Raw genomic sequence first — 23,978 nt, forward strand, 5'->3', positions numbered from 1 at the left:
GACTTATTAAGACTTATGGGGCAAGCACAGCAAAGTTGGTGGTGTGGTGGACAGGGCTGTTGCAAGGGTCCTGGGTTTGAATCCTGGTGTATACTGTCCATGGGAGATGGAAATTAAACACATTCCTCACACTGGAGTTAGAACAACAAATTGGTGGAATGAAAAGACCAAAAAATGCATGCACTGCCAGGCAGCTCTGTGGTGTTTTGGATATGACCGCTGCCTTTCTTTGCCAGGATCCTGGGTTCAAATCCTAGACATGGCCTGCCCATTGGAGATTGAATTAAAACTCTTTCCTCACACTGCAGTATAAACTGTGCTTTTGAAATACACTATCCGAATGGTGGAATGAAAAAGCTTACAAAAGTAAGTTCATACAAGCAGCCCTGCGGTGTTGAGGTTCTGGGTTTAAAACCCACTATGTGTTGCAAATGTGAAAAGATAGAAATGAAGCACTTTCCTCACAATGTGCATGAGCTGTGCTTTTGAACTACTACAAAAAATAAGCCCTGTGGTGTTGAGGATAGGCAACATGTTATATTGTGAAATGTTGTGTTTTCTGAATTGTTGTTGTGTTTTCTGTAATGTCATTGAGTTTTGGGAAAGTTGTTGTGTTTTCTGTAACACTGTCGTGTTTTCTGAAATGTTGTTGTATTTTGCCCTTCAGGGCCACCATAATAGTCAGTTGTTTCAGACATTTAAAATAACAATGTTAAATAATCATTTTATGTCAGTTCAGCTTGATTTGGCTCTGTGCATGAAAACAGCCCATGTAGAGGGCAAAGAAGGCCTAACACAGACTCCAGTAATGCTTTATCAAAATATGTATACATTCATCCAATGAAGATTTAGCTTTAATTAATGTCTTAAAATGGCATCTGAATACAGATTCAGCAACCAATCGCTCAACTCCAACTTCAATCTCACTTCTCAAGTCGTCAGACATTCAAGAAAAGAAACAGTCTTGTCTGGAAGTTGTTTATGACTAACCACAGAGCCTCCCAAAATTGGCCGTTACTCCCAGAGATGTCACTGTCAGACAAAAGCCATGAGTTACCATATTTAGTGTTATATAATGACTGCAAATAGAACCTTTTGGATCACCACAGAGGTCTATTGTTCCAACTTAAGTGCATCCTAGGATATATATGTGTGTGCTTTATCGGATTGCATCAAATGTACAAACGTTTCTTTACACTGCTGAGGGCTTAATTTCTGACTTGAGAAGTGTCCTTGTTACTTTAAAAATTAGGTTAATTGCTAATGTGTCGTTGATTTAATATGTGAAATGAAAATTGTTACTGGGTGAGAAAAAAAAAGATTCAGTTTTGAAACAGCGTGACTTTTACTCGTGTATAAAATTCAGTCCAAATTTGGCTGAGCTCTGAATCAGCTGTGTGACCTATGTCTCACATCATAAATGTTCAATTTTCTAAGAAAAAAAAATGCTTGAAATCCGCTATGTGACTGTAATGCAAAGTCAGTGCAGTAAAAGTCATCGTTCAGATCTTGCAAAACCTTCTGTCGTTTGTCTTTTCAGTGTAAAGACTCTTTGGAATAAAGCTTATCTAGTAATATCTGTGCGCCCGCGGTGTAGTTAGGCTGGCACCATGTCGTGCCTACGGTAAGTCGGGATACAGTTAATGAGTGTCCCCTTTTAGTGAGCAGTTTGCATGTGATAATTAAACGTATTTCGGGGATTTAACGGTCCCCAAATAAACCCAATTAGTCATTAATCAGTTCCATTCCAGTCGCTGCATGATTCTGCTTCAGGTTTTGGCACTAACAGGCTTCAGGAGTCTCTTGTGGATGACAGCGGGGAGCAGAGCCGGAGATGCTGTACAGCTCAACACACATACACACACATACGCACACACCCGCTAGAAGACAAACGCTCTGGTCCTCCTCCCACCTCCCCACAGCTCCTGAGTGCGGCTCAAAGAACGGGAAGTATTTTCTAATAAACCTATGAATGGGACTTTTCCTTGCGCTGGATCCTGAGCTTGTCTATGTGTGGACGCAGACAGAAGGACAGTCTTTTTCTTTCTAGTCCAACCCGAGGTGGAAAAGACGCAGCAATGACAGAGCAGCAGTCGTGCGCAGCGGCAAAATAGAGCAACTATTGTGGGGACGGGAGATTGATAACACAACTGGGTGAGCGACGAGAGCGGCAGATGTAATTTCCAAACGTTGCAACTGGCTTTGTGCGCTGGATGGGCTATTATTGCGTTTTCCTTTTTATCAGTGACTCCTTCAACATTACTTGGACGGCTGTCTGTACGGGAGTACTGCTGCTGCTGCTGCAGAGACTAACGGGGAATGCCATGTGTCGTTGCGCGACATAGAAGCTCTTTGTGGGCTGTTTTGCACCGGGGACAGGTGGTGCCCTCACTGTGTGTGTGTCTGTGTTGAAACTAGCAGGGGGCATGGACACACAACCCCTGAGACAGTTGTCTTAGGGATGTCAGGCCGGCGTACGGGATCAGTTTTTGCCAGAGACAGGTGCGACAGGGAGGAGTAGTTTACAAAGCCCCGCTCAGGATCTGGTAACGCACTAACGAGCTCCTCTACTCGGATCACACTCGGATTTTTTTGTATCCAGCGGGACACACAATCCACTCAAACTGCATATTTTCACAAGATAATCAAAGGTAAGTGACCCGAGCTGTCCGGAGTGGGTGCTGGGTGGTGCTGGTGCTGGTGTTTGTGCGCTCCGGGAAACGGGATTTATCGCGCTTTGATGCTTTGGAGGATTTGTGCTGCCTTTAATTAGCCGAAATAATTTAATTGCGTGAACTGGTTGAGAACGAGCTGAATCAAAACACAATTGCTCATCTGTAATCTCCGACATATCGGGTTTTTACAGCAGGTTTCATTGTATAATTTTCAATTTCATACTGCGTAGCTCGCAGCCGTGCACGCACCAAACACGCAGCCCTGACGAGGCGCTTCACCATTCAGTATTGATCTGATATTGACAAGACCCGGAGCGTGTGATTGAAAATGGCTGAGAGTTATGTACCCTATTGACTGTGATCATTTGTTACAGTATGTGTTTGTTACTGACTGTCACTGTCCCTCAGACTCGTCCATTTAACAAGGTTTCTTTGGGAACTGTTAAATCTGAGAGATCTGAGACTTTCCTGCTGTGCCAAGCAGAATTTTATGCCCATCTCAAAAAAATAAACTTAATTTTGAACTAGAAAAACTAATCTTCAAATCCATTCAGTTGCAAAAACGTCGAAGCAGACATTGCATGTGACTTGGGATGGGTCAAAATGTGCCCTTCTCTGCGTGTCTTGTCGTTCCTCTCATGGATTTTATCAGCTCGAGGTTGTGTATGTTCTACAGTCCTTCCCGCCGGGCCCCTGGTGTCCACTACTCCTTCCTCCAGGCTCTGTCATCCTTCTCCCTCCTCTCGCTCTCCCTCTCTCTCTCTCTCTTTGCAGTTGCTGCTATCTTTACAGTACACAGAGCTTCTTGATTCGATAGTGTCAGAATCACATTTTTGCCCCTTTTTTGTCGAGGAGGACCGCTTACTCTCAATAGCTGGGTCCAAGTCTCCTAAAGTTTCCCCATTTGGGAGCAGTGTGTTTTTGTTTTGGCCCCCTGTTTCAAATTCAAATTGCCTTTCAAGCTGCCTTTTTGTCCAGCGCCCGAGGTTTGTGGACTGGAAAGAGAGACACAGAGAAGTGAGTGAAGTCCCCAAGGGTCAGAGCATTCCTATAATGAGCCTGAATGTGTTTGTGTGTGTGTGTGTGTGTGTGTGTGTGTGTGTGTGTGTGTGTGTGTGAGTGAGGAGGAAAGAAGAGAGAGAGAGGGAGATATATCTACAGAAAGTGAGACAGTGCTTCTTGTCCAGGGAGTAGCAGCACCTCTCTGTCTCTGTCTGGCTGTGTCAATCAAGCTTGGAGGACAAGAGCCTCTTTAATTCCTCTTCCTCTGTGCTGTCACCAGCTCTGACATCCAGGGCTCAGGGGTGCTGCTGCAGGGTACACACAGACTCATCCTCCCTGCTGCATCAGGAGTATGTGTGCTGCACAGGACCTGACTTAAGACCAGTAAAAACAGGGAGGATATCGAAGACGAAACATGAAAGCAGAGAGGATCATAAACAACATCTTGCAGCTCCTTTGGCATGACAGAGACGGAGTAGTGCCCTTTTTCACTCTCATGCGCTGACATCCCATTCTAGGCCCATCACACCCGCAGTAATTACAAGAGAAGCGCTATCAGAGGGAATAAATTAATAGACAACAGAGGAAGTACATGTCTGATACGATCTCTGATCTTCTTATTGTACCGGATCTCATTTTCATTTGCTCGGAAGTCAAGGACAAAACTCTTGTGAGTGTGGAGAAGAGAAATACCACAATTTTCTCAGTAATTTCTAGAAATTTTGGGGTTGGAATCTACAAACAAAGCTTAAAATATTCCTTTTAGCAGATTTCTAGTCATTATCAAGATCTTACTCTTTCATAGTTTCATACAAAGTTCATCCTTATGATAGGTCTTGTAGATTTTATATTACGCTTGCACGAATGTGTTTAATTTCTTCCTTCAGGCAAAGAAGGAGGGGATAAATGTTTTCCAAGACAGAGTATAAATAACCAGACTGTAGGAAGCCTCACTCCTGCCAAAAGAGATGACTCAGAAGGGGGCAAGATTGCACAGACATGTTGGTGAACATAAGGAAGGCACTCAAAGGAATGGTGTACCTGATGTCCTGAGCACTATAAGTGATTAATGAAGAAACCCCAACAAATACAAAAGCAATACCTCAAAGTTTAAGCCTTACACAGGAGGAGGATTTTGTGTCAGTCGAGAAGTCAGACAACAAGGCTAAATGTGTGGCCAGGAAAGCAGGCAGTGGGTTTGTACCGTCCCAGCGCTGATGTCAGTTTTTGGCGATGTTTCCCTCCGTCCCCTGTGCTTCTCCTCGCAGCTTAACAAACTGTTCACTGGAGCATGGATAATCCTCGGCTAGCAGTGCCCAGTGATTTATTATAAAGTTAGTTAATTTGAGGAGATCGGCAACATCCCGGCGTACACACATTCGCTTGACAGATCCCCGCTGTCTTCACTGTGGAGTTTGCATCGCCAATTAGTTTGAAGAATCCTTTGTGTGTCTGTGTCTCTCTCTCTGTGTGTGTGTGTGTGTGTGTGTGTGTGTGTTAGTGTGTGTAGGTCATTAAAAAAAGGAGAAAAAGACAGGGTGAGAGTTTGCACATGTCTATCAGAGAGAAACATTAGAGACTTTGTTCATCACTTTGTGTCTGTTTGCTTTCCTGTCTTGTATAGACTTTGTGTGTGTGAGTCAGTCTGTCTGAGCTTTATACAAGTGTGATTCAGCACTGTCCAGCATTGCTTGAATGGGCACCCTGTTTGCACCGCGTTTCTGACGCCAACAGCCGCTCTGCACCCCTTGCCTCGGAGCAAGTGTTGCACCCATATGCGCCAAAAAAACAGGTGCCTTTACACTGTGACTTAATCCCTCTTCCCCACCTCACAACTGCACCCTGCAGGGACTGTTATGACTCCTTTGGGCCATGTGCAGCTTCAAGGGAGACATAAAAGTTTATAGATTTGTCAGACAGAGTTTCAGGTGCCAGAGAAGCTCACTTTTACAGTGTTTCCTTGTAAGTTTTGTTTCTTGAGTCGTGAAATCTGGATTCAACCTTAACTTTAAGGTGAAGTGGGATAAAGTTTATAAGTTGGGTTCTCATTTCCTCCTTTTTCACAACACAAAAAAATTTAGTAAAGACGTCTTTAAAAGTTGACCAAGTTCTTGATCCTCTGGCTTTCTTTTAAACAATAAGCGTATAAAGAAGTATCCCAAATTCTTCATATGACCTACATTTGACCTTATAACTCTTCTGTACTTTGGCAGGGAGTGTCTCATGAAAAGTGCTCTTTAGTTGCAGTATGGGAAACAGGGTGAAGTGATTTTTGGAAATTAAACAAACTAAGTTAATGTTTTGATCACGTTTAATCTGTCTTTTGTAAGTCTACCAACTTTTTGTAAGCGTAAGACAAAGGCCACCACATGAGGCCTAAGGTAAAGGGACATTTCACTGTTTAAAAAAATGCTTTTGTGACCTCAGCTTGGGGTTCGAAATCCAGCTATGCACACTATCGGCTTTAAAATCTCTTGCTGTAATTTTTCCTCCCACCTAAAAACAACAGAGATAAATGGAATTTCACATGTGGTTGTCAGCACCATAAAAAGGAATTACTTTTAATAATTCACAAGTTGCATTTCGTTCAAGAAACAGTGGCCCTATTATTCTTTTTAATCAACATGCTGTCAACAGTTTTCATCGGGATCATTTGTTTACTATTTCTAGTGAAACCGGCACATACCTCTGGAGGTATGTGAGGAAGTAGGATTTATTGCAATTTGCTAGGAAATGTCCATTTGGCTGAAGAGTTTCCTTTGCAAGAATGAGTCATAAGAGCAAACATTTGATTCTAATTACAGCTCAGTATTACACCATATATGTATGCACGAACACCTGTGTTTCCATTTGCCTTCAGTCCCATCTGAGTTTCTTTTCTGTGGCCAAACTGAAGCAGATGTATTAGCGTTCTCTTAAGAAACTCAGCTGTAAACATCTAGATTACTTTAATTCAAGGCTGATTGACTGGTAGGGAAAGTGTTGAGCAGCTAAGTCTGGGGGGATTGCGTCAAACCTGGCCTCCTTTTCTGTTCTTCTGTCATTCTTTTTCAACAACATTCCCCCTGCATGTTTTCCTTCGCACATTCTGCCTTCATACCACTGCTTCCCTCATTACCTCTCCAATCCTGCTCTCCCCCCACAGTCCTGTCCTCCACTTTCTCCTCTCAATCCCCCCCTTTCTCCTCCCTCTTCTCTGGACCTTGATGTCAAGGCTTCTCAGGCAGTGTGGTCTCTGTCTGCAGCCTGTCAGGGCAGGGGCACTGCCCACTGGGACCCTGAATGGGACAAATTGACCGTAACAATGTTCCCACTTAGCATGTGGAGCCGGGAGAAAGAGAAGGTGAAAAGGAGGGCCTGATGATTGAGGGGCAGACCGGCCACACTGAGAAGGGCGAGAGAGAGAGAGAGAGAGAGAGAGAGAGAGAGAGAGAGAGAGAGAGAGAGAGAGAGAGAGAGAGAGAGAGAGAGACAGAGAGAGTGAGAGGGAGAGCAGGACAGCTCTTTGAAATGTATGAATCAAAGACTTATATTAAATCAGACACCTCACCTTTTGAAACCCTCTCCTCACATTGCCTCTTTCTCTTTCTTGTTCACAGTCACGCAGCATTTCTTGTTGTTATTTGCCCAAGGCTAGAGTGTAAGTTACCATGGCAGCAGGATAAACACATTTGCCAGTGACCCTTACACACACTCGCACACACAAAACACACCTCATTCTCAAGGCCCAGATGCCTTTGAAAGGGGGGTTTGTCTGGTCGGGCAGTTTGGTTCCACACTAAGGTGTTACCGCTGCCTCATAAAGGGTCAAAGATCACCCGGCCCCCCATTAAAATGCAATAAGTGGACCACCTAATTACAAGCAGCTGCTCCCCTATCATCTGCTGTCTCTCCCTTTTATCTTTTTTAATCACTTGTTTCCCCACTCCTGTCTTCCTCCCGCTCTCATCTCTGTCTGCTTCATGGCTTTTTTATACAACTAGTGCAATGCCAAGAAGCAGCCAGAATAGATGAGAGAGTTCAAAGGAGGAAGCCCGATACAGTCAATAATAAGGCCTCTTTCATTCTTTCATTTTTCTTTAAAAATGAAATAGCACCCTCATTGGCAGCCACGGGGTTGTCTGCTTCTTCTCTGAGTCTGTAAAGTCTATGATTTCAGTACTCTTTTTTTTGTCTCTGCCCTTTAAGTGTGACAGCATGTCTTGGAGAAGTTGGAGTGGTATCACGTCGTGTAAGCCTGAGGTGGCTCAGTATAACAGGAACAAAGGATGCAGCTGCTATCACCAAAGGCCAAGTGGCTTTTGAATAAAGATGCTCCCCCGTCGGTGAAACTGGCATTCCATGTAGACTTATTGTATACCTCCACAGGGGGAGTGTGCTCCTGCATACGTGTCACTCCTGTATTTGAATACTGTAGACACACTGGAGAGGCTTCTATTCTTTGCATAAGTGAAAAAGTCACATTTTCACAAGTGCAGACTCCATCCCGCTGGCAGTAGACGAAGAGTAATATTGCTGGGTGAAAAGAAAGGCAGACACGTTTGTGACAGACACCAACTTCTACTTTCTAGACATTAGGGGGCCTGTCAAGACGTTTTGGGCTAGGGTGGCCCAGTCGGGGGGCACAAAGTATGTGTGAATGCACACACACTAATGAATAGCATTTATTTGCACTCTGTAGTTTCACCAATCACATCTAATTTAAGCACAAGTATTAAAGCTCATGTGAGGATTTTTTGGCGTGGTTATGAAAGCTGGTTTAGCTGGTACCAAATCGATATGGATACTCCCTTTCAACTATAATCAGCATCATGAATGAAATGGTTAATTTGAAAATATGGCAATGCATAGTTTAAGATTTTGGTGTGGCACAAGGAAAGTCCAATCAGATTTCAAGGGAGTCCCATGCCATGCTGCCCCTCTCGACACACCCAATCTGAACATGAATAAGTGTTTTGAACTGAAGGTTTTTCCCAGCCTGTTTTCTTGTCATGAAGCTACGTTCATATAGCTTTCTCTCATTACACACACACATTCTTCATCCACTCTTACGAAGTCTCTGTGTCAGCAGAGTCCCAGTTTGTTAACAAGAGAGGAGACTAATGAGGGGCCATGGTCTGGCAGGGAGAGGACAGTCCGGTCCTGTATACCACCCGGAATACATGAACACACACTGCCACATTTGGACACACACACTGGTATGTTTTTGTATTCCTGGAAGTACACAACCACACTCATATGCACACAGAACGAAGCAACCACAAGCCAAAACCCCGGAGCAGCATATTCAGTTCCAGCAGCCAAAATGCAATTATATTATTTTTCTTCCCTGACATGATATAAATAGAACACTTATTTCTATAATGGCCGCCAAAGACACACTTTGTTCACCTTCTCAGTTTTATCTCCTGGTTGCAGTGATCACTAAGCAGGTAGCTAATAAGGCACAGTTTAACTACAGTATGGTGAGATACAATCCGGAGGGGATGCTGGTCACACGCATCCTGAATCATTTCCCGCATCAGCACAGCGTGAATCTGAAGAAACTGTGCCCTCTGGGCCAGACTGGGTTTTTCATCCCGCTGTTGTTTTATAGCTGATTCATTTCTTAGGGGAACTTCCAGCCCGAATGGCTCTATCCTGTCGTTTTATGGTCGCAGAGAAGCTGCAAAAATAAAATGAGAATGCTTTCATTGCCCCCGTTGACAGAATTGTTTACTGCTGGAGCTGCAGCTTCGGCTGCTGTGTCTGTACCTGATCTCTTCTTTTCTGACTGGTTTTCTGTTTGTGAGATTGCAACAGTGTTTTTAAAAATGTAAATGTTTGCTCTCTGTGCCACTTGTTTTGTTCTTTGAGGTAATTAACAACCTGACATGTTCAGTGACCTGGGGGAGTCAGTCATGCTGAAAAACACAAGGAGGAAACTCCGTCCCGCTGGCAGTCCACGTGGGGAATTTGGCGGAGTGCACAGACAGAGCGGGTACTGAGACGTGCTGTCTCTCTTCAGCCGGTGACAGCGACATATTGGTGGTTGATTGGTGAAGCTTGACAGTAAGCTAACAAGTATAGCAGAGATGATGAAAAGGGAGGAGAGAGCGGAAAATAGTGGAAGAGCCTTCAGAGGATGCTCGTTCAGCCTCTGTATGAAAGTGGGTCCTTGAACGTACTCGCCTAAATTAACGGCTCAGAAGCACCAATTAATGTACAGCCTCGCTGTGGGTCTCTGCTGAGCTGAATCAAAGAGGTCTTGCTGTGCTTTGCATCTGCTCATCTCACATACACACACATGCATACACACTCACACACACACACACACACACACACAAGCAAACACACATTCATACAAACACACACACACACACACACACAAACACACTGGGGACTTTGAGCCAAGAAACTGCAGCCAGTGATTGAGAGATGACATGAAAGTGTCGCACGGAACTAAAAGCTGAAAGTCAAGGTTAAAGAACAAAAGGATGGAGATGTTAATGATCGGTGAAAGGATGAAGGGAAGGTGACTTTTTCATGATGAGATGAGAAGGTTAAGGGATGAAACAAGGAAAGGAGTAAATGAGGGGAACAGAGTGTTCCTCGAGGGTGAGAATATTAGAATCAAACCCGGGACCCATCTGGAGGCAACAGGTCTGGTGACAGCAGGCGGGATCCCGCTCCAAGAATTCTAACCATGGGTGACAGCCAGGGTCTCCCCTCGTCCAAGCCCCCCGGAGACCCTGCCGGTCCACTAGCAATCTGTCCCCTGATACTAACCACTCCAGTCTGACAGAGAGGCGTGTTTGTTATGACGATTATGGACTCTAATTGTTCAAATTGAAAGCGGACGTTTGATGACATGGTATTAGCGCTGCTGTCAGAGATGAGTGGATTCTGCGAGGACGCTCTGCACACTGAAGAGGAAATGATAGAGAGAGGATTTCAACTTCTTCACAGCAAATCTGTTAATGCACCAAATTATGTTCCAGACTGAATTCATTAACATTAATTTCACTTGATGCAACAATAGCAGCCACAAACCAATAAGCCACAAGAATAATTGATATCCTACACACATAACAGCAATTTCCAAAGGCCTGTGTTTGCTGCTACAATAGAGCCGTTGATTGGCAAGTTCTCTGTGCAGGATTTTCTGTGGTGGCCGTGCATTCAGTGGAAACCATCGCTAGCGTGCTCACAGTGGCTAGTGGGTCATTTGTATTTGCATGTAAATGTTTTTCACCCCTCGGCTTGACTGGTGGGGCAATCAGAGTGCCTCTCTGTCTGCATCGCTAAGAGGAACGCTGCAATGACTGACTGTGACATTCAGAGCTCAACCTTTTACTTTCATTGGCTTGTGTCGTTCTGTGGGAAAGGAGGAGGGGGAGATAGGAAAGGGTGTATCTATTTATATTTATGTGATACTTGGTCCATGGTTCTTTTATTGCAAAAGCCCATTCTTAACCGTTTGATTTGCTTAAAGCATCCTTCATCATCTTAATTATCCACCATTGAGACTGTGAACATTGCCATTGTCCAATGGCGCCAATGAGAAGGACAACTGCAAGGCTTTTGTACCTCATACCATTGACTGAATGTAAAGATGGACAACGCATACAAAAGTGAAGCCAAAACCACCTTTTCTGAGTGATGATCACTGACATATTGGGCTGGTGACCTTTTTAGAGGTAGAGTCTGCTGTCGGGAAATGGAGAGTGGATTTGGGATTTTGACGCCACCCTTTTGCCCCAGTACACATTAATCTAAAGGCTGATTTATACTTCTGGGTCTCCCCTACGCAGCAGGGGCTGACGCGGACATGAGCACCACATACTTGTGCGTCGATGTGTCCGTGTCGCGCAGCGATTCTTCGCCGAAACAATTGAGGGCAGTGCGGTCTCTCTGATAGCCACTCGCCTGCTTCCTGCCCCACTACGATCTCTGTTTACTTTTCCACAGTGATTCAGAGCATGTTATGTTAATCTACAGCTGATACATGTTGCAGTTTATCGGGAAAGACAATGCCGCCGAGCAGACCAATCACAGGGCTTGCGGTCCACGTCGGCTCTACCAGGTAGTTACATTTTGGAGGAGGTGCACATCAGCTACTTATGTAGCCCTCGGTGTAGGTACGGGAGCTACGCAGACCTCCAGCGTAGGGTACGCCGTCGATTTGACGCAGAAGTATAAATCAGCCTTAAAGAATAAAGTGGCGCAGATACTTCATGTAGTATGGCCTATACAGTAGCATATGCTGCCAGTCAGCAGGGGGAGCTCCAATCGTTTTTTACTTCACTCTGGGGAGCTGTCTTGTTGTCCATCTTTTTATACAGTCTACTGACACTCACAAATACATACACGACAACACAGACACACACTCCTCCCACGTGGCGATGATGGATGCATGTGCATATCTCCACGACGGAGGAGTGTTTGAACGTGAACTCATGTAGCACATCCCGGCATTTGGCAGTCTGTCAGACATTTATCAGCTTCTGTCATCAAATGCAACATGGTCCTCTAGGTCTCTAAGCGAGACAAGCTTAGTTTCTCAGGTTGCTTAGCAAGGCGGGCGGAAGGAACCTTGTGAAGAAGGAAACTAAGAGGGGAAGAAGTGAGTGGATCAGATCTGCAAGGAAATTGGAGAATTAGGAGTGAGTGAGGACATCAAAATATTCACTTCCTCTGCTGTTGGAATGTTTATATATGCAATGCGTATGTCTGTGAGACCTGCAACATTTCAAACATGTCTGTTAGGGCAACCACAATACCCTCTGTAGCCTTCACGGAATAAACGTAGCTGCATGTTGCATCTTTGTCTGAGTATGTGAGCATGTCTCCACAATAAGGGACGCTCTGTGTATACAGACAGTCTAAATAAACACAAAAACTTCTTTAAAGTTTCCATTTTCTAGTTTCTGGTGTGTGTTTGATGTTAGAACACTTGAAACATTGCCCTTATCCACTACTTTGACATTTGAGCACTCACTTGTTTAATGAAAATTATGGGATGTTAGTGTATGGTTTGGTTAAAGGAAACATTGGTTTGTCGCTGTTATTATGTGTTCTTGGTGGGATTTCTGTATTGGCTGTTCCTCTAAATGAACTATGAGGAGGTCTGCCTTCTTGTGGGCTTTGGAAGTCTGTGTATTGGCCTTTTAATTACACTGAAATGATAAATTGTTTCTTCTTGCTTGTATTGATTTTTGACTCCTCAGCAGTATCCCTTCTTTCAACAACTATTGAGCAATTCTCTTTTTGACCCAGTCCTCTACTGGATGACATCATCACCATGCAGCCTCCGCATCCTGTTGTGCGCATCAACACGCAACTCACTTGTTACCTGCTGCTGCTGCTCCAACCTTTTCAACAATTATCCGCTGGCTTCTTATAAATAGCCTTGCTTGTTCTGTCTGTTTCATTTCAAACCAGCCTCTTTCTCCCTTACTCTCTCTCCCTTGGCTCTCTGCAGCAGCAACAGCAGCAGAATGAGGAAACTCGATCCCTGAGTCTAAACCGAAGTAATAAACAAGACAGAAAATGCCTGAGAGCCGGCAGCTCTTGCAGGCCTGAGATATGCCATGTATCATGAAACTTTAAGGGCTCTGTGACAAGGGAAACGCATTGACAGAGTTTTTCCACTTGCATGCATGCAGGAGGAGAATAGCAATAAAAGCCATGTTCTTGATGTAACAGCAAGGAAACAGCGGCCATGGCCAAAATAACCCAAAACATCAAGGAAGTGTTCAGCGTACATCCTGTCTTCCCTGCATGCTCCTTACTCGTAAAAGTGTGCTTTTTTTCCCTTAAGTTTTACGTTATTGATGACTCTCAGTGAACATGTTTTTAATTGTGTTACCCTGAGGGGGCGAGCTGGGTGCTTACTCACTGGCGAGTATTGTTCCTGCCAAATGTTAAAGATGGCAGCTATTCTTAAGCAAGGTTTTTTAGTTGTTATCCCTTCCCTGCTGGGCAGGGTTGCTCCTCTCTGGTGATCAGCTTCTATTATACTTATTTTAATTTTTTCCCTCTCCTTTCCTCTATTTCTGGCTTGTGGCGTCTCACCTGGCAGCGCGATACGCTTTGCTGTCATCAGCAACCATTAACGGTCACAACAAAGTAGCTTTGAAGCTTGGCGGGGCGAAGGCCGTAATAGGAGGACAGCTCCAGGATCAGGCTATAATAGAGGGGAAGCTCTGAGGCTGCACCGTGCGCTCTTTTGGTTCACATTTCTGCCCCCTTTCATTAGATAAGGCTCAAAAGGCATCTGGAACAAATGCGCAGTCTCTTCTTCCACCTTTCTGACTGCCGCTCATCTCTGTTTAACCAGGCTCTGACATTAAAGGTCGACGAATGCAGCAACATGGATCATAGCTGCAGGAGAAATGATGCTTAAACGGTGAATGCACTGCAGTTAAATTGTGGCTGTTTCAAAGGCAGAGGTAGCAACCGCCTGCAGCTCAGTATTTATCGCCTTCTCCTCCGTTAAGTGGGTGCATTATGTTCACTTCCTTTGCTGCTTTTCAAATCTTAATCAGATGGTTAATTTACCGTCATGCAGGCTTTAACCAGCTGGCTCCGAACATCTTCGTCAATGTCTCTTCATCTTCTGTCTGTCTCTGTGTGTGTCTCCATGGTTTCCTTTGCTGACTTGTTTAAAAGTCAAGCAAGGAGGGTTTTGTGTGTCAAAGTGTGTGTGCGCTAGATGGATAGTGTCTCCTGCCTGGCCTGGTATTAGTGCAATGAGGGCAGTGAAAATGTGATGGGGATTATTTGTCTGGCAGGCGTGAGTCCATCCACAGCAGGAGGAAGGACCAAGTGAGAAGTCTCCATTAATAACACAGCACTTCAGCGTGCTTCAAGTTTTTATTTTGACACATGCAGATACCTTTTGGCTTCTTCGCAAGACCCTCCACAACCATTGCATTTCTTATTTAATATTTTCACTTAGTCTCATACAAAAATTCACAAAAGGTAAGAGTGGAAGCTGATTATGCTCCCAGCAGTCACTTCTCCTTGTGTTTTTTTTTCACGAGCCATCAGCTCAGCATTTCCTTGCCTTGCCATTGTCAACTAGGCTCCCCAATGCTGATAAGAAATAATTGCCAGTGTGGCAGTTTACTTGCTTCTTCCTTGAGAGTTGCAATCCAGGGCTGAAGCCGGCTTTGAGACTGTTTTTTTTTATTCGCCTGAAAAGTCTACATCAATATCTTTGTCTGGAGGTGGAGAGATTTCGTTTGCATCTGATAATCCTCTTTCACTCCTGAAATTAGTTTCTCTCTCTCTTGAGGCGAACACGCAGAAGCGAAATTACAAATGAGCGAGGATTACAAATGTTAAAAGTGTGAAACAGAACAGATAGGGAAACGAGTGGAACGTGTGCATGAGAGTGCGCATCTCCATGAGTGTGTGCGTGGAGGAGGCCTCTCTACCAGCAATCAAGAACTCTTGCTGGGATCCTCACCTGATTGAAATGAATAGATTCTTGGATAGTAGATACAGGAGGAGGGGGGGGGAGGGGAGAGTGGAGTAGCAGCCAGAGGACTTTTATCACACACAAAAATACACACACTCACACACTCACACACACACACACACACATGGAGGCTCATTAATGCACCTTAGCACCGCCGGCTACACCAGGCAGCAAGCCAACCTAAAAAAACAGAAGCTAAGAGGTGATGCTCATCATGGGCCATAGAGGGCTGATGGGTAAAGCTGAGCCTGTGGCGAGATTTCGGCATCACTCATTAGTACCCATAGACAAACTCATGAAGAGCCTGGACTAAAAGAGAGAGAAAGAAAACGTGAAAATATGAAGCACCACCACATCCATGCACACAGATAGGTTTAGAAGCAGCTTAGCTAAGTGCTGTTTTCACTGTGGAGTTGATTTTTAGTTCGATTTAAGGCTTAAGTGTGTCTCTGTGCGGGGATGTGGTGATAAATCTTAAGCAGAACACTCCCTGAAACGGCGCTTTATTTTGGTGAACTAGTTCTCCTTCATGTAAGCACCAGGGGATTAAACACACAGGGGAGACTGGTTATAGAAATAGCCTTGTTTGTTGCTCATAAACACAGTGCACTACTAAATGCGTGTTTGTTGTTGTGTATTAGAGCTTTTTTTCACCCCTCAACAACAGCTTGCATCAGCATGATAAACAGGAGAGCAGTATTGATTTTGTCAAATGGTTTTCAAAGGCAAAATATTGTTATTTAGTCTGTGTTGACGTCAGAACATTTTGTTTTTGCTGTCAGGCGTCGCAGGAAAGCTCAGAGTGGGGTTGCTTGTTTTTAAGGCTCAGCGAGTCTACTGCCGAGGCAGCCTGTTTCTGTTCGAAGGCCTCAGGAGAGTCAACCCTGAGGACCTGGACTAATTCGTCTGCATCACATTACCATTCTCATTAATGTGACTGATTATACACTCGGAGAAGAAGGGGGCCCAAATCTTGAGCCGACCAGCCAAAGTGTTTACTGGCACACAAGTGTGAAAAATCAGAATGCCCACTCGTGTTGAGTCATTGTGTCTTAGATCATTCTGACGGCTTTGCACAAGCCTATTGACATCCCGTTTCCTGTCAGAAATGGATTTCCATCTTATTTAGATGCTGATTTAGTATGTGAGGCTGTGTTTGTGCTTCCACTCGCTGGAGTGTTGTGTCAGTTTTCCTCTGCACTTTGCAGCTTTTCTATTTTTTATGAAGGCGGCAAAGAGAGATTTTGCCGAAGGGAAAGTTTACTTCTTGCTCCTGATAGTTTTGATCACACACATAATTAAGCTTAAACTTGACTTAAAAGTGAAGGAGAACAGCTTCAAGTTACTAAATGTTTCAGAAGCAGATATATATATATATTATAGAGGAAGCAAGTATATCTTATTTTTAACAGGTTTCAGTTTGAAAAAGCAGAAGCCTCCTGGAGCAAGTAGTGTCTAGAATAAAATAACGAAAACAAGATAACATGTATCAACTCTAAAACGACTGTCTTGGTCTTCTCATTGCTCTAAGTAGTGTCCCTGAAACTGTAAGAAAAGTAATAGTGCTAATGTATAAGCAATTTTGTGATAATTAGATGTTGTGCAGTGGCTGTTTAAAATGCAGGCAGACTTCAAGGAAAGAAAAACACAAACCCCCGGAGCCATCACACTGTCCCAGCTACAGCTATTATTTGTTTCATTACTACTGCAGAACAACATAAATAGCCTGCTATTTAAGTAAAGCGTGCTTTGGTTAGCTCCCGCTGGAGTAGCAAAGTGGAAACGGTCCTAGTCCTGACTGTTGCTGAGTTTGGGTTTATTTATATCTGTATGCTCCTTATTATAGACAATCCTACCACTCACAGTTAGATACTGTATAAACTGTAGGCTTAATATAGAGCAGAGATCCCATCTGCCTTATGCAGTTCAAGTCAACTTTTATTTATAGAACGGAGACACATTTTGGAGCGAGGTTTACAATTTAGAAATGAGACCCTTCCAGGCTGAGGACAGCATGAAAAGTAAGAAATTAACAATGGTATTAGTAATATCGTAGCAATAGATTAATCTTAATTGGTTCTACAAAACTAGAGATACTATCCATGGTATTGCACCATGAAAAAACTGTTCTTTTAGGAGAACAGAGTAAATGGCACAGTTTAATGTTGTGTATCAGTTTGTTAAACACAGTCTAGTGCTTTGACTGTGCAATAATAAGGTCTCTGCCTTGAATGGTCTTTGCCTTTTGGGAGAGAGACCATGATATCATCAGATCAGGCTTGACCAGCATAAGGCCTCACCTCCTACAGTGTCTGTAGACCTTAATATTGTGGTTTTGCTTCAGTGTTGCAGAGTCAAGATGTCTAAGGTTGGAGCCAGACACTCCAACTGCTCTGTTGTGTGAAAACCAACACAAATGACGATACTCTGTCTCAGCACCAGAGGACAAAAGAAAACAGTGGTAACTTTTTATGTAACAATGTGCTAACAGCTGGTGCTAATTTGTTTGTGCTAACCATTTCACCTCGGACTGTTTCAACAACGAGGGCTGACCACAGTTATGCACAAAAGGCAAAAAAAGTAGGAATAATACTGAAACTTTAATGTACCGCTCAGAGACATGCTGTACTAACTGTGGTTGCAACACTTCACCACTCAGGGGTTGTGTAAGCAACATATGACCGCCTGTAAACATGAACAAGTCTGCCCATATTTTACAAACTCAGAGTCAACTATGATATTAACACATGTAAAGTTGAACACATAATCTAGACTAAAATCTACACAGCTGGGTTTTCAAAATGAAATGGGCAAATTAAGACTGATTGTATATTTTTCCCATCATTACTGCACTTTGATCTGACTAAAATTACTCAATTTTATTCCTGAAACTAATTTATTTCTCTGATTTATTTTTGTGGATTCCATGGCACACATGTGCACCGCCTTGTGTGTGTGATGGCTTTGCTCTACCTGACCCCTGCTGGATGATTCTCTGAAACGTACAATGAAACACAGCAAGAGGCAGCTTGATTCACAACATCACAAGATAACTTTGAGATCACAAAAATGTAGAAATGGAACAACTTACTAATAGCAGGTTACTTTCTGTAGTTAATTTACCGTTTATTTGGATATTATTTTGTGATTTTTGTACATCTACCATGGGGAACCGCTCCATACAGTTGAAGTTTTCTATTTAGTCATGTTTAAGTTTGTTTAATGTTATAATTACTACCTAGTTTGCTGTGCTGTAACCTACGGACAAAATCAACATTTTTAATCTATAAGATCTGCTATGTAATCTGGAGTCGGTGCATAGTGTTTTATTATGAAATCAACCGGATGCCTTATGTCATTTTTGTGTCTGACCTTATATCACCGATGATCTGCTGTCAGCTTGACGCGTGCTGGAGGCAGGCTCCATCTAAAATAAACACAGTGCATATTTTTAGCTGAGTTGAGGGGAGACAAGCGTCTGAGTCGCATCTGAGACGAGCTGCAGCGCTTCCTATAGAAACAAGAACATTGACTAGACTGGGCACAGATTAGTTTCATAAGGGTGCAGGGAAGTCAGACTGTGGTATACAAACGCGTGCTGTGGATTTCAGGGGTAATATTTGCCTTGAGTTCTAGGATTGACTGCAGACAGAGATGCAGGGTATGCAGTATGAGAAATAATAGCCCATCATACTTCCAGCTAACCCATGCAGTTTCTCTCCGGAAAGGTGTCCAGCCTTATTATGATACTGTCATGAGTTGCTTTTAATTAGTTGTTTAGTTTAGCTTTGATTTCTGTTTTATTTTGTAGATTTACTTTGTGTTTCATGTCCCTGTCTGTATTCTGTATCGGTCATAAGTTACCCTTAAGTGTTTCTTGTGTTTTTTATAAGTGATCCATGTATTGCATTGTATTGTATTCCTTCCTCTTGCGTTTTTTAGTAAAGTCTATTGTGTTTCCTGTTTTATTTTGTAGTTCCTGATCCCTGTGTGTCTGGTTTGGTTTTACTTCCTGTTCCACTTTGATTACCCTCATTAGTTTTGCCTGTGTCCACACCTGTTGCTTGTTACCTTGAATGTATTTAGTCTCTTTGTTTCCTCTCTTGTGTTGTTGGATCATTATGTCTTCTCCTGAGTTCCCAGTGGGTTCCTGCTTCCAGTGTTCCTTATGATTTACTTTTTTTTTGTCATGGACTTCACTGAAGTAAGTTTTGTTTCATCTTTTGTCTTTTGTCTTCACATCTGAAGAAGAGCTAACAGCATCAATGAACACAGAAAAGAGAACCCTAATCCATTTCTTTAAGATAATGTTTTTGCTTAGTTCATTGTAAAAGTCTTCCCAAGTACACAAAATACCTGACAGTAATCACACGACTAAACAAGGACATCTGGGCACTTTGTGTTAGAATCAGAGAGTATACATGTTACGTTCGGTCAACACGGCCGGTCATATGCTTTTTATTGTTTGAATGGTGAAACTGACAGAGCTTGGATCAGAAACCCTGGTGAAAAACAAGGGGTAATGTGTATCACAATGGCTTGTGTAGCTGCTCCATCCACAATGAATTTAATGATCATATGCTATACAATTCCACACTTGGGCTTTTGTTGTAAAAGCAGGCTAAGAACCAGTCCCATATCCTGCACCCTGGCTGAAGCCCTTTCTTTTCTGTCATTGTATTACGCCCTCTGACTTCCCACCATTGACCTGACTGAAGCACTTAGCTATCCAACAATTATCTAGACGGGGTCAATAGAGTCAGTGGAGCAGGTGAAGGCGTCAGTATTCCAGTTTCAGTGTCAGGTCAGTAATAGTGAATGCAGGGTAATGGTCCTCACTTTAGTACAGCGTGTGAGTTCAACTGGAAGCAGACCAGAGAAGCTGCGTGCGTCTTCACAAGGAGCTTTGTTCCAAGCAGAATGCTGCTCTCAGATGAAACCAAGTTCAGTGTTTCTGTGTGTATGTGAGCGTGTTTATGAGTTTATGTTTTTGAAGAGCTCTCTAACCCACTGTCCAGCTGACCTGGAGATCATCCAAAGGCCACACTACAACAAGATTTCATCTCCTTTTCCACTCTGTTCTCTCTGTGGGCGTCAGCAGGGGCACAAAAAGGAGGAGAGCCTGGGTCACTTCCAAAATCATTTCCATTGCTGCATAAGTGCCTTTGGAAGAATGTTACGTAGTACATGCCAGGAAAAAAGGGAAAAGGACCCTAGAGTGAGAGCCTGAAGTGGGCCAATCGAAGTTTGGTTGGTGGAAGACTGCGGCTGCATCTTGCCAAGGCCCAGCAGGGCGAAATTGAAGAATTTGGAGCGGTGGAGAGAACAGCATGAGGTGGAGAAGGAGAATAAGCTCGAATAAATGAGAAAGATTGCTGGAGTTTGCAGGAGGGTTGTTGCTGCTCTTCTCGGTCAGACTTGGGATATAGTAAATCCGTTTGAGTGGAGAGGTCAAAAGATTGCAGCAAAATAGCAGAAAAAAATGAAGTCAGAAAGAAGAAAGGCTTTAAAACTAGAGATGTTCAAACAACATTTAACCAATACTGATTTCAGTACCTGCACTTATGAATCGACCTTCACAGAGTAGCAATCTAATACCAGTGTAGGACTTAAAGCCTCTGCTAACTTTTTGATTGACAGGTCAAGAGAGAGTTCACAGCCTGCATGTTTGAGCCATCTGACTCTGAATCTGAAGACATAAAAACTTCAGAATCTGAAAATTATTCATTTCAAATGATCTCTGGGTGCTGAGTTACAAAATATGTCAGAATCATGATTTATATCATTTATTAGTTTTATCACTCCGTAGTCTCCGGGGCATTAGGACCATGGAATCCCAGGAGCAGCAGAGGCTGAAGTGTAGTATGTGCATGCACAGGAGCTCGGCTCCGGGTGTCAGACTGAGCTGTTTGTCTAAATTCTGAACTGTTTGGGGAAAGTTAATGAAACGATCCAGGGGAAAGTTAGTGAACCTGTCCTGGGGAAATGAGCGGAGCATAATGTGGGACTGCTTTAGCCACTCGGGCGTGGCTCAACTATACTGCGTCCCCGCAGTTAAGAAAATAAAAGAATGACTACAAGCTGTCATCTTCACCGGTGGATGTGTAGACAGGGACACACGAGCACAGCGGTGCAAAGAGGCAAAGAGCAGAGAGACAGCTATACAGACAAATTACAGGCAGTACGTGTTTAGCAGACAAGCAAACAGCTAAGACAAATCTGAGGGGAGCTGGCTGAGACGCTCTGAGCAGGAGGGGAGTAGTTTTGTTGAACATGTGTGCACGTGACTCGGTGTTTAATTTTATGATTGATTGGTATCTAGGTTAAACCAGCCTCCTTAAAACCCAGTGTGAAAACGTGTTAAAAAATGTTATTGAACATATTTGAAAAATTGATCAAAGTTGAGTTCTAATATTTTTACAAAGTTTTAGTGTTTACATATGGTCTGAAATATCATAGGTAGAATGTTTTTATTGATTTGGGTTACCAGAGGCTTTAAAAATAGCCCCTGTGCACAATTTAACCTGAACTGATGTAGTATTGCTGTAGATTTGTATGGCCAGGCTTAAAGAGTGTATGACAGATAACTTTTCTTTTTTTTTTTTTGGTGGTTCGACAATCAGTCCTAATTATGAAAGAGAATAATTAAAATCTATAGGATATCATAGAAAATCAAAGGAAATCTAGGAATAAGTAATCATTCTGACACATCTCTCTCACTTATGTCAGATTAAGAGTGCCGGGGAGGAAACCAACACGAAGAAGCTTTAAGAAGCTCAGCTCAACCTCAGGTATGACAAACAACACATGATAGTGGGAAGCCAACCTAACAAATTGAGCTGACATCAGCGGCATCTCATCCTGACATTAGCTGAAACAAATGTTTTTGTTCTTTTACTGCTTATTTCAGTGAAGCTCTCATGCTACACTTTTACATAATGTTACCCTGCAGTGCATCATTGCGTTCCGCTCCTTTTGCTCTCCACACGGACTGTTCTCTGTCATACAACCAATGCCTCCTTAAACACTGGGGCATAATTTTTGTGTACTATTAATGGAAACCAGAACACTTCCAATACCAAAATCTGCTGTTGCGCAAAAAAGATTCTGCAATTAGATGTAGAATATATTGACAGATTACTGCTGCTCTAAAACCTTGCTTTTCAATGGTGGTTTTAAGTGATCACATTATTCTACTACCTTTTTGGAGAAACGAACCAAAGCTTAGAAATTATTTCAGGTGAAAGAAATTGATTTTAAGTGGAGCCTTTAAATCTCAACCTTCAAATCACTGTTGTATTGCTGCTTGGACTCCCTTCCTGATTTTGTATTTTAGGCTGTACCAAAGGCATCCTGTTGTGCAGTGCTTAAAGTGGAAAAAAACAAGAGCTGGTACTCCCCTTATTCACTTGCTAGCCTGTGTATCGTTTCACCAGTATCAGTAAATCATTATTATTCTACATTTTTTCATTAATAAAAGATAGCGAAAGATAACTTAGAATTTTATGACATATAAACCAAGAACCTCTTCATCTCTTTATCCTCATCATAGTCTGTGTATCAGAACTATTTAGCCTATAATATACAGTCAATGATCACCAAGGCAAACCAGTCATGTGATCATTGATTGCACACACCTTTGTATCAATCTATAGATATATGTTTTAATGTGACATGCCGTTGTGAAGTTTTTTATTGTTTTTTAGTAGTTTGAATTTTGTCTTTTTTAGATTGTTTGTATTGTGTGTTCTTAGATCTTCCTGCCCAGGGACCACTGATGTAGATAAGCTCCTTTAGCTAACTCTGGCTCAGCAGCTGTGTTGTGCATGGTCCCTCTTAAAGAAACTAATCAACTAAACTAAACCATGCTCTCCTCCAATCATCCATCAGGCTAAATAAACTATAAACAGTAGCTTTGGTGTACAGTGCAAAGAAGTCATCAGACTTTGGCTTTCACTTGAGGACTCTACATGAGAGCACTGAAAGAAGCAGTCAGAAACAGACAGTAGAAGATGGTCGCTGGAAGAGAAAGAAAAATACAGGCAGAAAAGGAGTAAGCTATGATTGTATTGATAAATTCAGAGAGAAAATAACATAATAAGATGAATTAATTCCGGCCTGTGTCATCATCCAGCTTTGCTTTGGCTCCTGTTCTCTTTGTACTCTTTTGGAGCGAGGCCAACATTGCTGTCATCTTCCTTTTATTCAGATTTTCCTCATTTATACAGTACTGTAGATACTTCCAAGTTAGCGTTAATTTGACTTTAATCTTCGGCGGAAAAAGACACTGAGAGTCATGTAACGCCTGTGAAAGCACATGAGCATCAGGTAGTTCACTATGGGTAATGTATTTTGGGTGCTATTATAAATCGCTGAGAGAAACTGTAATATGAGGGCAGGAAAGGACACTGGCATTCCCGGTACTCTGACAAAGTACTGATAAGCCATGGGATTGAATTTGGAAGTGGCAGTACTGTGTACCAGAGTGTTCCAGCCCACTTAAAGCACTCATTTATAACACCGGTAACTGTGTATGAACAACACTATTTAAAACCTCAAATGAATTTGAATAAACAGCTGAAGAATTAAGAGGACAGCCAAACAAGTGAGTGAGGGCTGAGGAGAAACACAAACAATGGGGAAAGCAATGTTCCCCCTTTGCAAGTTTGTAATTGTTCCGGCGTGTGCATGCCCCCCCCCCCAGCCCCCTGTTGCTTTTGCAATTATCATCCTGAGACCAGAGGCGGTCTCCGTGAAGTTATAGCATTGAGACACTTGGGTGGCTTAAAGGAGTTTTGGCACAGAGCAATGTGCAGACAAGGCCTAGAGACACC

At 43.0% G+C, this 23,978-nt stretch overlaps 1 protein-coding gene across 3 annotated transcripts in view; it reads left to right on the plus strand.

The window, feature by feature from the left end:
- Positions 1–1,846: 1,846 nt before the first annotated feature.
- sema6bb (sema domain, transmembrane domain (TM), and cytoplasmic domain, (semaphorin) 6Bb) overlaps positions 1,847–23,978 on the plus strand; it is a 164,378-nt gene continuing 142,246 nt past the window's right edge. The window contains exons 1-2 of one of the 3 annotated variants that reach the window (XM_034707774.1): positions 19,231–19,348; positions 21,874–21,935. The gene's annotated coding sequence lies outside the window, so the exon portion shown is untranslated. Of the gene's footprint in view, positions 2,652–19,230; positions 19,349–21,873; positions 21,936–23,978 lie in introns of those variants that run through there. The other 2 variants (XM_034707784.1, XM_034707794.1) reach the window with 2 other exon arrangements.

The sequence above is a fragment of the Notolabrus celidotus genome, chromosome 2 (genome assembly GCF_009762535.1).
Source record: "Notolabrus celidotus isolate fNotCel1 chromosome 2, fNotCel1.pri, whole genome shotgun sequence".
NCBI lineage: Eukaryota > Metazoa > Chordata > Actinopteri > Labriformes > Labridae > Notolabrus > Notolabrus celidotus.